Raw genomic sequence first — 16,211 nt, 5'->3', positions numbered from 1 at the left:
CAAAGCTCCATTATTTTACTGGCTCATATGCTAATATCACACTCATTTGAGATGAGAAGTAACCACATGTAATATCTGCAACAGCCATTCTTTCATTAAACAAATGTGTCCTGACCTCCTGTTCTCTGTCAGGACCGTGCCAGGGGTGAGGCATGCAAAGATGAAGGAGGTAATCCCTGTCCTCCAGGAGGTCAAAAACTAAGAAGGAAAAAAAAAGCTAAGGAGGGAAACTGAGCCATAGAGAAATGATTATAATAGCGTTTAGAATATGCAAATGTTAGTGTGTGCACAGGGTTTTCTGAGAACACAGAGAAGCTTGGTCTGGGTGGGGCGGGCAGGGAAGGCTTCCTAAGCGAAGACGCCTGAATTGAGTCAAAGGGGATGAGCACCAGCATGTGGCCAGCCAAGCAGGGGGAAGACACCGTGTGGGAAGCGGGTGGTACTGGCAGCGGGGACAGGCCCATGGGACACAGCAGCAAATGCACTAAAGAGCATGGTGCACCAGAGGACCTATCAGTAGTTTAGCCCTGTTGGCGCACAGAGTGAGAGATAAGGAGGAGTAAGCAGGGGAGTTGGAAAGGTAGGCGGGCCTGGCGCATGGAGGCTTTGGGGCTTTAATCAACTTGGACTTCATCTTTAGCCCATACATAGGCAGCCCATCAAAAGTTTTAAAGCAGGGGAGTCACGTGGTCAGAGGTGCATTTTAGGTAGATCAATGTGTAGGAGACAGAACCGAAGAGAGCAGGACTAGACCCCGGAGAAAAGCTGGGAGACTCTTCTAGTAGTCAAGGTGAGGAGTGATCTAGATGGATTAGGAGTGGAAGGGGAGACGGTCTCCAGAAATGACAACCTTCAGATCAGCAGAACTTGTTGAGTGATGAGATATGAAGGGTGAAGGAGCAAGAGAAGCCAAGAGTGACCGAAGCGCTCGAGCTCAGAAGACTGACAGCTAGAGAGATGGGAGCAGGGAACAGGGTCCATTTTGAGGGCAGATGATGGGGGAGGCTTTCCCTCCACCTGCCAGCCCACACACACACACACACACACACACATACACACACACACACACACACACACACTCTTTACATCTTTGTCTTGCTCCCATAATGAGCCATACTGTCCCCACAAGAACATTGTAGCACTTCATTTTAATTACTTGTCTGTCTGCCTCACTAGTCTGTAAGCTAACTGACGATAAGAATGGTGTTTGCCTTCTTCATTGTTCATTGCCAGAGTCAGCAGATTGCCTGGCACAGGTAGGCATCAATAAATAGGAATGAAAGGACTATGTTCCATTTCAGATCATAATTAAGAATCAGCCATACATTTTCAGTTAGTTTTTTGCAATGTTTTTATGACAGCCCTGCTGGAGTTATTTAATAAAGAGACTCCATCTCAAAAAACAAAAAGAAAGAAATTCCTGCTCTTTGTAAAGTACCCAGTCTTGGGTATTCTATTATAGCAGCACAAAGGGGACTAAAAAACATTAAGCACTTTATTGAGTTAAAAAACAAAAAACAAAAAACAAAAAAACAAAAAGTTAGAAAAACAGAAAGCCCAGACTTTGAGTATCATTGCCATTAAACTGTTTCCCAACATTTGGGAAATAAGAAATAAGAAATAAATAAGAAATAAATCTATTCAAGTTCGGGCGTGTTGACTCACGCCTGTAATCCCAGCACTTTGGGAGGCTGAGGTAGGTGGATCACCTGAGGTCAGGAGTTCGAGACCAGCCTGGCCAACATAGTGAAACCCCATCTCTGCTAAAAATACAAAAAATTAACCGGGCATAATAGTGGGTGTAATCGCAGCTATTCAGGAGGCTGAAGCAGGAGAATCGCTTGATTCTGGATGTTTCAGGGAGCCAAGATTGCGCCATTGCACTCCAGCAACAAGAGTGAAACTCCAGCATGGGAAACAAGAGCAAAGGTCAAAAAAATAAAAATTAAGAAATAAATCCATTCAAGAGTGGCATTTGCAGTTTTCTGTGTGCCTCTCCATTGTCTTATGACCCCAGTGGTTGAACAAGGTAAGAAGCGGGTCCAAAGAAGACATCAGCGTCCATCGTGTGCTCTGTGAGTGCCTGTGTTCTCCCCAAAGCCACTCGCTGGGTGCGGCAAGCTCTCTTCTGTTGCCAGTGCCTGTCCGTCCCTAAAAAGCTTTGCATTGATTCTGCTTCTAAATGGTTTCCCCTTTTTGCAAAGCATCATTTATACCCCCAGAGAAAAGAATGCAAGCTCAGAGGCGTCTTTGTCCAAAGGAACTTTGAAGGCAGATTCCTTGAGCTCTCAAGACATTCCACAGACAGTAGTTCCTTTCCTCATGGATGCATGTATTTAACTCTGGCAGGAACCTTTGACATATTTTTTCCATAGTTCCTTTTATTGTGATTTCCTAGGAACATTTCAGTGTCGAAAATGTAAGTAGAAAAGAAAATATGCAATATTCTTGCTAGGTTTCGAACAAACGAGAAACTCTTGTTTTACATTTTTTTGATAATAACTTTCTGATGAAAACTATGGGTATAACTTGCTTACATGGAAAATGTGTTATGAAATAATGTGTACAGATTACATTTCTGTGAATCAAATCCTACTAGGCGAGATGGTTAAAGGAATTTGTTTTGCTCTTTTTTAAAAGTGAAAAGTGTATTTTGTAGGGCAGTCTCTTAACTTGCCTGTGTGCTAATCCTATGCATTATTACATCAGAATAACTACTTCCCCTGACCCTGACCCAAGTCATGGCTACTTCTTCACCTTGATGACCATTAGGGTCTCCTCACTAGCCCCTTAATCCCTTAATTCCACCCTTGCTTTTAGTACAGCATCCTTACTGATTCCTTTAACACATAAATACATTTTGAAACTTAACTCCTCTATTCAGAACACTCCAACAGCCCTGCATTTCCTTGAGAGTGGAATCCAGAGTTCCTACAATTGCACTCACCTTTTTGACCCAGCAATCCCATTACTGAGTATATACCCAAAGGGTTATAAATCATTGTATTACAAAGATATATGCACACGTATGTTTATTGCAACACTCTTCACAATAGCAAAGACATAGAACCAACCAAATGCCCATCAGTGATAGACTGGATAAAGAAAATGTGGTACGTATACACCATGGAATATTAAGCAGCCCTAAAAAGGAATGAGATCGTGTCCTTTGCAGGAACATGGATGAAGCTGGAAACCATCATCCTCAGCACACTAACACAGGAACAGAAAACCAAACACCGAATGTTCTCACTCCTAAGCGGGAGCTAAACAATGAGAACCCATGGATACAGGGAGGGGAACATCACACACTGGGGCCTGTCAGTGGGGAACAAGAGAAGGGAGAACACCAGGAGAAATAGCTAATGCATTCAGGGCTTGATACCTATGTGACAAGTTGATAGGTACAGCAAACCACCACGGCACATGTTTACCTATGTAACAAACCTGTACGTTCTGCACATCTATCCCAGAACTTAAAGTGAAATAAAAATAAAAATAAACATACAGGCACTGGCTGCTCCCTCCACCTGGAATGCCCTTCCCTACCTACCCACATGGCCAGTCCCCTCGTCTCTTTGAAGACTTCCCTCAACTTTCACCTTCCCAGGAGGCCTGCTATGACCACTCTGTGTAAAACCGCAGTCCCCCCTCACTCCCTCCTCCTCTTTCCCTGCTCTGTTTTTGGGGTTTACCTCCTTCTAATACACTATCATGTGTTTGCTTAAGTTTATTGTCCTCGTCACTAGAAAGTAAACTAAATGAAGACAGAATTGTTTCCTATTTGGATGGCTGCTATGTCTGCAGTGCCTAGCCTGGTTCCAGTACAGAAAAGAAATCCAAAACAGTTTTTAAATGAGCAAGTGCATGAGTTCCTTGGGTGTTTTTCACGCGTAATCTAAACAGAAGCAAATTTTAATTTTCTGTATAGTTTAAAACTACAAGAAGGGTAAAATCCATTAATGTGTGTATTTTGAAAACTAGTTTTTGTAAGCCAAGCACGGTGGCTCACACCACTAATCCCAGCACTTTGGGAGGCCGAGATGGGTGGATCGCCTGAGCTCAGGAGTTCAAGACCAGACTGGGCAACGTGGCGAAACCCTGTCTCTACCAAAAATACAAAAAATTAGTCAGGCATGATGGTGTGTGCCTGTGGGCCCAGCTACTCAGGAGGCCGAGGTGTGAGGATCACTTGAGCCTGGGAGGCGGAGGTTGCAGTGAGCCGTGATTGTGCCACTGCACTCCAGCCTGGGTGACAAAGCAATCTCAAAATAAATAACTAGAGAGAACATTCTTTCTTTTTCTTTGCGCTGGTCCAAGAATTTCCTAAACCTGGGGAGCCATAAGAGATAGTAGTAAGAAAGCCCAGACTTAGGGCTTGGTCAGGGCATTTGACCACTCTCAGTTTTTGTCTCAGTCAAATATGCGTAACAATAGCTGCTATTGTTGGGAGGATTAGAGATAATGTACGTGAAGTGCCTGGCCCACCTCGATGACTACTACCTAAATAAGCTTGATGACATTCTTTGGATCTGTCCTCAGCAGTCCCAACAACTTAAGACATCTAGAGAGCAAACAAACAAGCAACCAACCAAACAAATTCCTGTTTCCTACAGGGAGCCCTTTGCCTGCCACACCCTGAGGAGTCTTTTAGAGGCTGCGTAGTGAGGACATCGAAGCTAGGCACCATCCTGCAGCTGGGAAGGAACACTGAGTCCAGGACCAGATCCTCTCTCCTGGCCCAGGGTAAAGCAATTGCTTCCTTCTGTAGACTTGGTGCGGCTCGCATTTTGCATCTGTGGGCTTTAGGTGTCTTCGAGTCTTTTCCATGTATCATTGTCCCACAGTAGTCCTGTGAAGGAGACAAGGCAGCTACAGATACTCTCAGCAACAGGCTCCAAACGACGTGCCTGTGGCCACGGGGTGTCCTGAACTTCAAGTGAGTGCCCATTTCTGCAACAAATATTTGACTCCCTGTTTTCTGCCAGGTGCTGTTCTAGGCACTGAGAAGAAAGTAATGTCTCTGTTCTCATGGAACATACGTTCTAGGGGAGGGGAAAGGAACAAGAAGCAAATACAAGTAAATATGCAACATGCCAGGTACACAGAGTGACGGGCTGCAGATGTGCTGGGGACTGGCATTTGACAGAGAGAAATCAAGTAAAGCCTCGCTGAGAAGATGACATTCGGGAGGAGACTGAAGCACGTTGCAGTGCCGATGCGGTAAGGGCAAGGGCCCTGAGGCAGGACCACGCCTGGATGCCTGAAGCACAACACGAAGGCCATAGAGGCTGGAGCTCAGTGGGTAGGTGGGAGAGAGTCGGGAGAGGTGCTCAGAGAGCACGCAGAGGATCAGGGCTTGCCTGCCTCTCTAGGCCATCATAAGGTTGGATTTTTACTGTGAGTGAGATCAGACGGGAGGCACTAAGGGTTTTCAGAAGGGGAGTGACACGATCTGACCTACCTGTTATCAGAATCATCTGGCTGAGGTCACCCAGACAGGAGGGAGCCAAAGGGAACCAGGGAGAGCAGCTTGCAACAGGTGCAGCCGGGAGGTATTGGCAGCTGAGACCAGGCCTGTGGCCATGGGGTGTTGAGAAGTGGTTCGACTCTGGCTATATCTTGCAGGTAGAACTGGAAGATTTTGCTGAAAGATTGGACATGGCATTCAGAGAAGTAAGAGATTTTAATGACAAACCAAGTTTTTGGCTGGAGCAAATTGAAGAATGAGGTTGCCATGAACCAAAAAGAGAGATTGCAGGTGGAGCAGGGTTTTGTGTGTTTTGTTTGTCTGATTGTTTCTTCAAGGAGTGTAGGCCAAAGCAGGAATTAAGCTTGGGGCATATGAAGTTTATTAGATATCCAAGGGGAGATGCCTCACAGGCATGCTGGTAAGATGCTGGTAGGAGCTCAGGGCCTCATCTGATATCAGGATTCATCAGTGTTTAGAGTATAGAGGCTGCTTAAACCCACGAAAGTAGAAGAAATCATCTCAAAAGTGGTGTAAACAAGGCAGCAGCCAGAGGTTGCAATGTGGTAGGACTCAAGCATTTGCTGGTTAGGGGAGGGAAGGAACCAGCACAGGAAGCTCACAAGGTGTGACCCATGGCAGGAGGAGAGCTGGGGAGAGATGGTGTCTGGAAGGCCAGGGAAGAAAGTAGGGGCTGGGGTGACCTCTGTCTGTCATATGGTACTGATAAGTCAAGCATCTGAGGTCCGAGATGTGACTGTCCTTCTAGCAATGTGGATGGAGGTAGCTTTGGTGAGCTAACCACCCATTCTTTCTCACATATATATATGTATATACACAAACACACACACATATAAATGTATATATATACATATATATAAAAACAAGATTAAAGTCTCAGGCTTTATTGGTAAAAATTAAAGTCTCAGACTTTAATATTATTTTTTATATTGGCAAGATAAATAAATTGTTTTCTATATTGGAAAGAGAAATATTTTTAACAATAAAAAATCCAAGGGGGAGCTTGGATTTTTATTTTTAGGTTATAACTTTAAAATTTTTTTATTTATAGAGCTAGCCAGGCACAGTGGCTCACGCCTATAATCCCAGCACTTTGGGAGGCCAAGGTGGGCAGATCACCTGAGGTCGGGAGTTGGAGACCAGCCTAACCAACATGGAGAAACCCCATCTCTACTAAAAAAATACAAAATTAGCCGGGCATGGTGGCCCATGCCTGTAATCCCAGCTACTAGGGAGGGTGAGGCAGGAGAATCACTTGAACCTGGGAGGTGGAGGTTGCTGTGAGCAGAGATCGCACCATTGCACTCCAGCCTGGGCAACAAGAGTGAAACTCTGTCTCAAAAAAAAAAAAAAAATTATTTATAGAAATATACAGAAACAGAAAAATTGCTCATAATCCCATCCTCCAGAGGCATTTTAATGCATTTTTTCTTATATATTTGAGACCATGTTACGTATGTATATTTTGGGCATGTGGAACCTTCTTTTATAAGCATAATATATCCCTAGGTCATTGAAAGCACTACACACACGTTATTTTTAGTGACTGGACTGCATATCCTCTACCATGATATGCAGTAATTTATTTCATTATTCCTCTTCCGCTGGATCTAGGTTCCCAAATGTTTACTATTATATATAGTATTGATAATCACTTCCAAGCTCTCACTGGAAGTTGGTTGTATAGGATAGCTAGCTAGAAGTGATGGAAATCAAAGGGAGTCAAGGGTGCAAACGTTTAGAGCACTTGCTACCTATCACCAAATTGCTTTTGAGAAAGTTTGTGTGAATATACACACTCACCCAAAATGAAGGTCTTACCACTCTATGTTGGCTCTGATACCATCAATTGTGTTAAAATGTGTATTTCTGATTATGAAAGCAATATTTTCATTGAAAATTTGAAAAACCAGAAGTGCATAGAGAATTTTAAAACACAGTAGAAACAACAGTCTTTTAATATTTTTGGATTTTTTTTATGAATCAGAATCATACCTTGTGTGCTGACACACACACTATATATAGGCATATGTATTTATTTCTTAATTTGGCATTACTTGGTGAAGCATTTTCCATGTCACTAAATATAATTCCCAAACATGGCTTTTAATTACCCTGTAGTGGTAATTAAAATTGGAGTTGGAGTGCTATTACTTATTTGGTATCCTTTGATTGTTGGGTGTTTGTATTAATTTTTAGGATCAAAAATAATGCTTATATTCAAATCATCAGATGCATCATTTGATTCTTCAATATAAGTTCCTAGGCCTGGAGTTACATGGTCAAAAATGAAAATATATTAGAAATTTTCCCCCAGAAACACTATACTAATTTTTGCTGCTACCCACATTGTGAAAAAGGAATGCTTGTCTACTGTGGCTACCCCGACACTGTGTATCAGTCATTTTTCAATTTTTTGGATAGTAGAGTAGGAAGAGTTTGTCCGTGATGTCTGCCTTTTTTCATGAGTCTATGATGGATTACGAAGATATGGCTTTTGTTCATGTCTTTCATCAATTTTTCTGTTGGAGTTTTATATTCTTCTTAGTTATCTGGCAAAGCCATTTATGCAGTAAGGGTATTGATGTTATGCCATATTTGGGGTAAGTATTGCCCCACTTATTCACATTGATTTTATAATGGCATTATATAATCTATAAAGTTTTAAGAGCTTATGTAGTCACATTTATCAATATTTTTCTTTTAATTTTAGAAAATTCTTTGCCATGTGAAAGTAATATACATCTACATATTTATAAACTATAACTCAAGATTTCTCTTAACTGTTTTAAAAGTTATTTATTTCGCCGGGCGCGGCGGCTCATGCCTGTAATCCCAGCACTTTGGGAGGCTGAGGCAGGCGGATCACAAGGTCAGGAGATTGAGACCACGGTGAAACCCCATCTCTACTAAAAATACAAAAAATTAGCCGGGCTTGGTGGTAGGCATCTGTAGTCCCAGCTACTCAGGAGGCTGAGGCAGGAGAATGGCATGAACTCGGGAGGCGGAGCTTGCAGTGAGCCGAGATCGCGCCACTGCCCTCCAGCCTGGGCAACAGAGTGAGACTCCGTCTCAAAAAAAAAAAAAAAAAGTTATTTATGTCTGTGTATAGCTAAAGGTAACACCCTAAACTGCCTTTTTTCCCTAGAAGTAACCAAATTTACTCAACGTCGGCCAGGCATTTCTATGACGTATTCCAAATTCAGCCTCTCACTGAACAATTCCAGAGCAAGGCAACATAAATAGTAAGTGACCTCTTTGAACAGTTCTAATAGTGTGGGTTTTGTTTGGGAATCAGTCAGCATATCACAGTCTGTACTGCAGTCATCAATAGCTCACATCTCTTCTAAGCCTTGTCTGGAAGTGAAACCCCTTATTTCTACCCATAGCCCAAGGGCCAGAGCTAGTCACATGGCCCTACCTAATTGCAGGGGCCTGGGGAAGGCAGAGAAGCCAATGGTGTGGTTTGGGAGCATCACTCCCCTGCTTCCTGCCATTTGCTGTCTTATTAGCCCCGAGAACACAGAGTAAGGCTTTTTCACATGTGTTTTCAAATATTCCAGAATAGCAATGATATTGCCCTTCCCCGTACCTGTTGCCATGCACATACAAATCCTGAGTCCTTGGTAGTATTCTGATTTTCAGGAAGACAAACCCCTGTTCTTTTGATTGTTCGTTCTTTCTATGATGTGGTTTCTCATCTCCTTGTCATCCTGGTGACCCCTTTCTGGATGCTTTGTCACTTATTAATACCCCAAATGTCTTGTGATTAAAAGAGAGATGTGTATTCTACTTATTTTTCCATTTCATTAGCTTTTGGTCTTATATTCTTGAAGGCAGAACCTTCGTCGTCTTCTCCTTGATAGCCGCTTTCACTACACCTTCCTATCCAGCTAGCACAAGGCCCGATTAGCAGCTTCTCAGTTTGCCAAATGAATTGTACACCAGTAGTTTCCATTGACTTGGGACTGTGATTCTAACTGACACAAGAACCCATATCCTAGAGCCATTACCAGAAAGCAGTTCATTCAGCTGCTCTAACTGCTTTCTGTTATAATCTCCTCAAGTCATACCATTACATACCATTTCTGTGCTTCAGCTTCTCGGTGCTCACTGCTGCTTTCCCATTGGGTCTTGATGAATCACTGGAGAGTGAAAAAGTAGACAACGTAGAAAGACAATGTCGCCAAACCGACAGTGATTGTGAAAATCTTGAAGTCTCTGCTGATTTAGAATGAGGAAGAAGAAGGGACTTTTTAAGACCTCTTCTCCAACTCCTCATACTCTTTTTAGATAGGAAAATTTGCCTTATCAGTCTTGTATTCGTTGAACAAAAAGCCTTCCTTCTTTACCACCCTCCCCCACAGGGAGCTTCATTGTTCCCACAGAGGCAGATGGTGACGGTGGGGCCGGAGGAGTCCGTAAGGGCCAGACTTTTTCGCAGATGCTTCTGCCAGGAAAATTTGCCCTGGTGACATTTGAGAGTGTTTACAGGGCAGTATAAAGTTGGCTTCTGTATTACCCAATTATCTGTGCCTTATGTATGTTCCAAGCCTGTTTAAAATGCTAAGCAGAAATACTTGCATCTTACAACCCATGATAAACGCTGTGCTAAAAATCTGTGTGATAGCTCGTCATTATATGTATATTAAACCCTTGTTGGGACCCAGAGACACAGTTGGTTCTAACAGCCTAGATTCAAACTTTTATTGGGATACCTAAGTATACTGAAGCTTGAACTTAACTTTCTCCTTTAACCTACCTAATAGTTTCTAAACACACATTCATCTACTCATCATCTTCTAACTTCCTTCATTATCATGACTGAATGCTAGGAGTCTATTTTTCAAAAGAGCAAGACTGTCATTATGCCTCCCTTGAAACCAGTGAAGTCCAACTCACGTCAAACTGCCATTCATTAAATGCACACTAAATGCATCTTTAAAACCCAACAGTTCTATGCACTACCCTAAAGGTATTTTCTAACATTATTTCCAAAACACTTTTTTGTTCCAAGTAATGTGAGTAGGCCTAGCAATTAACTAATTTCCAGCCAAGCCTGAAATATCAAAGGTTAGTCCTCAGAGACGGTAGTGTGCAGAAGAATGGGAGCTCTTGTTTGAAAATTCAGCTGTGTTGATTTTACAAGTCAGGACTGGAAAACGGCCAAAAGACTTTATTAACCTTCTTTTCAGTCTTTCCTAAGAATTCTCTCATATCTAGGATGCCGATTACACTCCACAAATTCATGCTTATTTTGTGGTGCCCTGGGCGTGCCTGCCTGCTGTTATCAGTAGAGTTAACTGCAGTGGGTAGAGGTTTGGGACTGAAAGAATTCATTTTTACCCAAAGACAGGGCATCTGTTTCCCCTGGCATCTCAGTCAAGTCAGTGGCTCGTAGGGTGCCCCAAAGAAGAGGAAGGACGTTCCAACACACATTCATTCTTTGAGGCTTGGCTGGTGTCTTCATGCTTACTGTAGCCTGGTTTTCGTCCTGTCTCTGTTGACTATCCTGACTCTCCTTTTAGTTCCTATTACTCTTGACTCAGAGGTTGGAATCTTTATTGCTCTCTCAACTGTACTTTTGCTTCTCCATTCCTCACTTCTGGCCCTTTCTATCCTCAGGCCCTAAGACTCTCTCCCTTGGTCTGCCTCAGCTCTGAGGATGGGGTCTACAGAGCCGCACTCCCCAGGTTTAAAAACACCTGCTCTTATCACTCAGGAACATGACAGAGAAAATCCAGATACAATATGTTTATGGTATGATGTGTCTCAATTTGAATGTACTTCAAGAAGAGGAACATGAACAGTTTAAAGTGCAAAAACTGAAATTTGTTCAGAAATAGATGTTAGTAAACTTTTACATATGAATGCAAAATATATAAAAATGGTGAAGTATTTTGTATGGACAGTGAACCCTGCACAGAAATTTTTTTGTAGCACAGCAATAAGCCCAGATTTCAAATAGAGAAGAAGCTGGAAGCTGGGATGATACACAGATTATAAACCTATCAATCTTTTAAAAGTAACCTATTCCCCCTTCCCCATCAAAAAACATAGTCATGTACATTCATTTCTCTCTAGTAGTATTCATTCTGGTAAAGACTGTGTTCATGTTGTCATAATTAAAGGTCTACAAATTGAGAAACTTTCATAAAAGCCAACTGTCAAAATGTCTGAAACATGTAAAGTGTTGATATAATTGAAACCCCGCTTCAGTACTTGCTAAATACATGTTTCCCATCCCTTAACATCAAATACACCGTTGTATAGCTATGTTTGGAGTTTAGGATTACAAGGCCTGGTGGATTCAAAATACCACAGGAAAACAACTTACTCTGGTCTTTTCTAAATTCATCAATTATTTTAGAAATAACTATAAACTACATAACTGGAATGCTTTTAAAAAAAAAAAGAAAAGAAACACTGTATCAGATTGACTGGTTATTTGGGATACAATATTCTCCACATTGTAGACGATAATAAAAAATGGTCCTAAGGCTCACCTGCTCAAGAATTCCAAATAACTTAGGTAGATACACGCTGCCTCAAGGAGGTGAGGCATAACTCTCCTCTCTGCAAATGCAGGCTGCTCATTGTATAGTAATTTCCTTCCAAAGTGTACCAAAGAGAGAAAAGAGTAACTTTACAGTGAGAAATCTACAAACACTGTCAGACAGGTGGTCAAGGTGAATGCCAACAGTGATACGTGCCCTTGATAGGATGTGATGAGGAGGGCCCATCACCTCTGCGGTCTTCCTTCCGAAAACCCATAACCTTAGTCTAACCATGAGAAAAACATCAGACAAACCCCAACTGATGTCCTTTCTACAAAATACCTGACCACTACTCCTTAAAACTATCATGAAAAAACAAGGAAAACCTGACAAACTATTAGAGTCAAGAGGTACCTAAGGATACATGATAATTAAACGTACTATGGTATCTGTGAGGGGACCCCTGTGTACTTTAGTTAATAATAATGTATCGGTGTTGGCTCATTATTTGTGACAAATGTACCATACTAATTGAGATGTTATTAACTGGGTAAACTGTGTGTAGGTTACAGGAACTCTGTGCGCTGTGAGTTCACAGTGGTTATATAAATCTAGAACTATTCTAAAATAAAAATGTATTTAAATAAATAGTCCCAACAAACCATCCAAATGGGCCAAATGTGACTTTCTCTACAACCAAGTATGCTTTTTAACAACTGACTTCCAAACCACCACGGCTGCTACATCTGATTCACACCCAGCGACCTGTCTCTAGACCTAATGTGGGACAACGTCTTTCGAGTGGTTCCACGTATCTGAAGCCAGGTTAGAAATTTCCAGGAGTCATCTGAATGCGCGTCTACCCTAGAACAAAGTCCCATGCGGATGTGTTAGGACGCATTTGCCATCCATTGCCTGCCTAGACATTCCTTCCTACCTTCTGAGTCTCACTGTGGTTTCCTGCTATAGAAGTTGAAAATTCCAGCCCCTAGCCCAGGGCTGTGTCCTCTGTTCCACTGTCAGACACACCTGTGCCAAGTGTAGAATCAGGAGACAGGTGGGAGGCATCTGCCCAGCGGCAGTGCTGCGATGTGGCTAGGGGCAGCGTGGGCTAGCAGGATGGGCCTGTAACAGGGCACCAGCATCCTCCCTGGACCAATTCTGCAGCAGCCTATGGGCATTTGTTCCTATCCATGAAGCCCTGAACCTGGTTTTCTGGCCCTCCTGGCCAGGCTGAAGCCATGCATTATTCTTTATATCAAATTATTTATTTTAATATGCATATGAAAGGCTGCACGAATTGTACAAATGTAGCCTAATTTTCACCAAGCAAACAGATCCTTATTAGGACTCATAGCGAGAAACAAGACCCCAGAAACCCCCTTCGCACCCCATATCAGTGCACACTGATCCCAAAAGGTAATCACTCTTGTGACTTCTCAGAAAATGGCTCGCTCATAATCTAGTTTTGCCTGTTTTGAGGTGGAATCATACAGTGTGTATTCTCCAGGGTTGAGCTTTTTTGACTCAGTATTTTGTGGTGAGAAGTTTCCTTCTGGTTCACATCATTGTAGCTGGTTCATTCTGACTGAGGTGCTGTTTTCCATTAGAGGGATGTACACACCAGAATTCATTTATCCATTCTACCGTCGATAGATATTTGGCTTGGGTCCAGGTGTGACTCCTATGAATAGTGCCACTATGAACACTCCTGTATGTGTCTTTTGGTGCCAATATTTTAAAAGATAAATTCCCTTTTTACTTAAAAATGCCAGAATTCACTTTTGTTGCTTTTAGCTAAGAACTCTTATGCTTGAAGTTACTGTAGCTGTAAAATCTCCAGAGGCTCTGGTCATTTCAAAGCTGAAAGCCAAAGACATTTGGAACAGCAAAGGTAGAATTACATGATGATAGCTATATGCGATGATTCATGGTATGATGCCAGTTCTAAAGTGTTATATATTCTTATGCTTAAGCTTTGATATTTATTTTAAAGATCATTTTGTATCCGCTTTTGCTTTTTTAATCTTGTAAAGCTATTTAGCCAAAAACAATACTTCAATCTGACAATGCCAGTTTTTAATGGGATTTAAAAAAAAGATGAATAGCAGTATTTCTTCATCCATCGCTACCCAAGAAACAGTATACGTTCTTGTTATAGTGTGCATGAGAAGATCAACACTAGGCATTTTGCTACATTTTAGATTCATTTTGTTCAGAGATCTTTAAGGGTTAGGAGGTCTGACTTTTTAAAATATTTTATTTCTTGCAGTGCTTAACACAGCGTCTTGTTAATATGGTTAATTAAACTGATATTTGCATTATAATGATGTAAGCTTGTGCGAGCACTTTTGAATCAAAGTGCAAGTAAGTCAATACTATTATTTTCTTAGGCTCAGCTTGAAAGACATTTAAAGAGGAGTTACAACAGCAGACTGGCTCAGTCACTTGTTAGATGGACTGTTGTTTGTACTGAATCCTTCTTATGGTAGATTAAAATGAATTATTTTAAGGGCTTGGTCCTTTTCCAAGTAATAAGTATTCACATTGTTATAGTCCAGTGATTTATTATTAATGATTTTATAGTGCTTTCAAGTCACCTCTGAGTTATTTCTCATTCATGTTAATATGGGCAAAGCCCATTCATAACCAGGGTTCTGCAAAGGAATAGGGGAATACTAGTTTATAATTTTTAGCAGGTAGATTAGAATGATATTAATAGCCCTCTATCTGGTATGTTTTTTAGTGGAAATAATTTTGGGGATAAGTATGCATGGGTTCAAATATTGGCTCCACCACTTACTGGGTCTGTGACTTTGAGTCACATAGTGACATAGGTAATGTCCCTAAGCCTCCATTCTATCAATGAAAATGGGGTCATGGCATTTATTTTGCAGCACATTTGGGAAGCTTAGATGAAATAATGCATGTAAAATGCCCACACTGTACTTAGTGTCAAGTACCTACATGTTAATTTCCTCCCATCTGCATTTCATTTTTAAAAATCTTCTCTACTTTAGACATACTGCCTAATTCCTAGATGTTTCTTGGTTGATTAGCATGCCCTGTGATTTCACTTCTGCTTGCACTGGACAAAGCAAGCCTCAGAACGTCATTCACACAACACCTGTAAGGGAACTATCCACTCCGGATCCCTGCTGGCTGGGCAGACAGGTGTGGTGTTCCATCATCTCCATCTTCCCCCAGCCTCCCAAGCCATGACCAGCTGGACAGGCATCTGGCCTGAGATAAACAAATCCATAAGCTGGCCAGGGATATATCGCACTGGAAGTCGAGCTGGGCCAAAACCATAATCTCTGTTAGGAAAGTGCGCTGGTGAATGCTGGGCAGCAGCTGAAAGGATGTCTGTTAGGAGTGAGAGTTTGAGCCATGCACTGTGAGTCCATAAGGCTGTGATGAGGTGGAGGAAGCTGGCCAGGAGAGACAAGGGAAGGCAGGGACAGCAAGGAGGGGCCGAGCCTCCACGAGGCCGAGCATCAGCCCCTGACCTGCCTTCTGTCAGGTTCCACTTCCATTCCTCTTGTGTCCTTATGAAAAGCCCTGTTTTTCCTGAGTTGGTTCAAGGATGCTTCTGTTCCTCGAAGCCAAAACAGTCTGGACAGAAAACCGTCTTAAATACACATACAGGAATCACAGAATCCTCCAGGAAAACTGTGATTCGCTCACGTCAAAGTTTCATGGCAAGGAACACCTTCAAAACTATTAGCTTTGGAAGGATAATTAAGGACACTACAGCATGAAAAATGAGACGTCATTGACTGAGACAGGATCTTGCTCTGTGGCCCAGGCTAAAGTGCAGTGGCATAATCATGACTCACTGCAGTCTTGACCTCCTGGGCTCAAGTGATTCTCTCGTTTTGGCCTCCCCAGTGGCTGAGACTACAGGTGCAGACCACTATGCCCAGCATTTTTTTTTTTTAATAATTTTCAGACCACCATGCCCAGCTAGCTAGCTTTCTTTCTTTTTTTTTTTTTTTAAATAATTTTTAGGGGCAAGGGCTTGCTATGTTGCCCAGGCTGGTCTTGAACTCTTGGGCTCAAGCAATCCTCCCACCTCAGCATCCCAAATGTTAGAATAACAGTCAGGAACCACCATGACCAGCCGAGCTGTCATTTAAAGGTTAGGCTTAAAACTATGTTATTTACAGGATTAGATCTGATCTTGAAATAGAAAATAAGGAGTTGGCATGCCAAAAATACCC

At 42.1% G+C, this 16,211-nt stretch overlaps 2 protein-coding genes across 2 annotated transcripts in view; both read left to right on the top strand.

Moving 5' to 3' along the window:
- The window catches only part of LOC105487631 (uncharacterized), a 78,062-nt gene extending 71,642 nt beyond the window's left edge, over positions 1 to 6,420 (top strand). Inside the window, exon 7 of the mRNA XM_071095945.1 lies at positions 4,617 to 6,420. The gene's annotated coding sequence lies outside the window, so the exon portion shown is untranslated. The remainder of the gene's footprint in view (positions 1 to 4,616) is intronic.
- The window catches only part of LOC105487510 (mitogen-activated protein kinase kinase kinase 4), a 194,320-nt gene that overhangs the window by 20,558 nt on the left and 157,551 nt on the right, over positions 1 to 16,211 (top strand). The gene's annotated exons all lie outside the window — the stretch shown is intronic.

The sequence above is a fragment of the Macaca nemestrina genome, chromosome 5, assembly GCF_043159975.1.
Source record: "Macaca nemestrina isolate mMacNem1 chromosome 5, mMacNem.hap1, whole genome shotgun sequence".
Lineage (NCBI taxonomy): Eukaryota > Metazoa > Chordata > Mammalia > Primates > Cercopithecidae > Macaca > Macaca nemestrina.
Note: the sequence above shows the minus strand (reverse complement) of the source record. Positions and strands in the feature narration are given on the sequence as shown.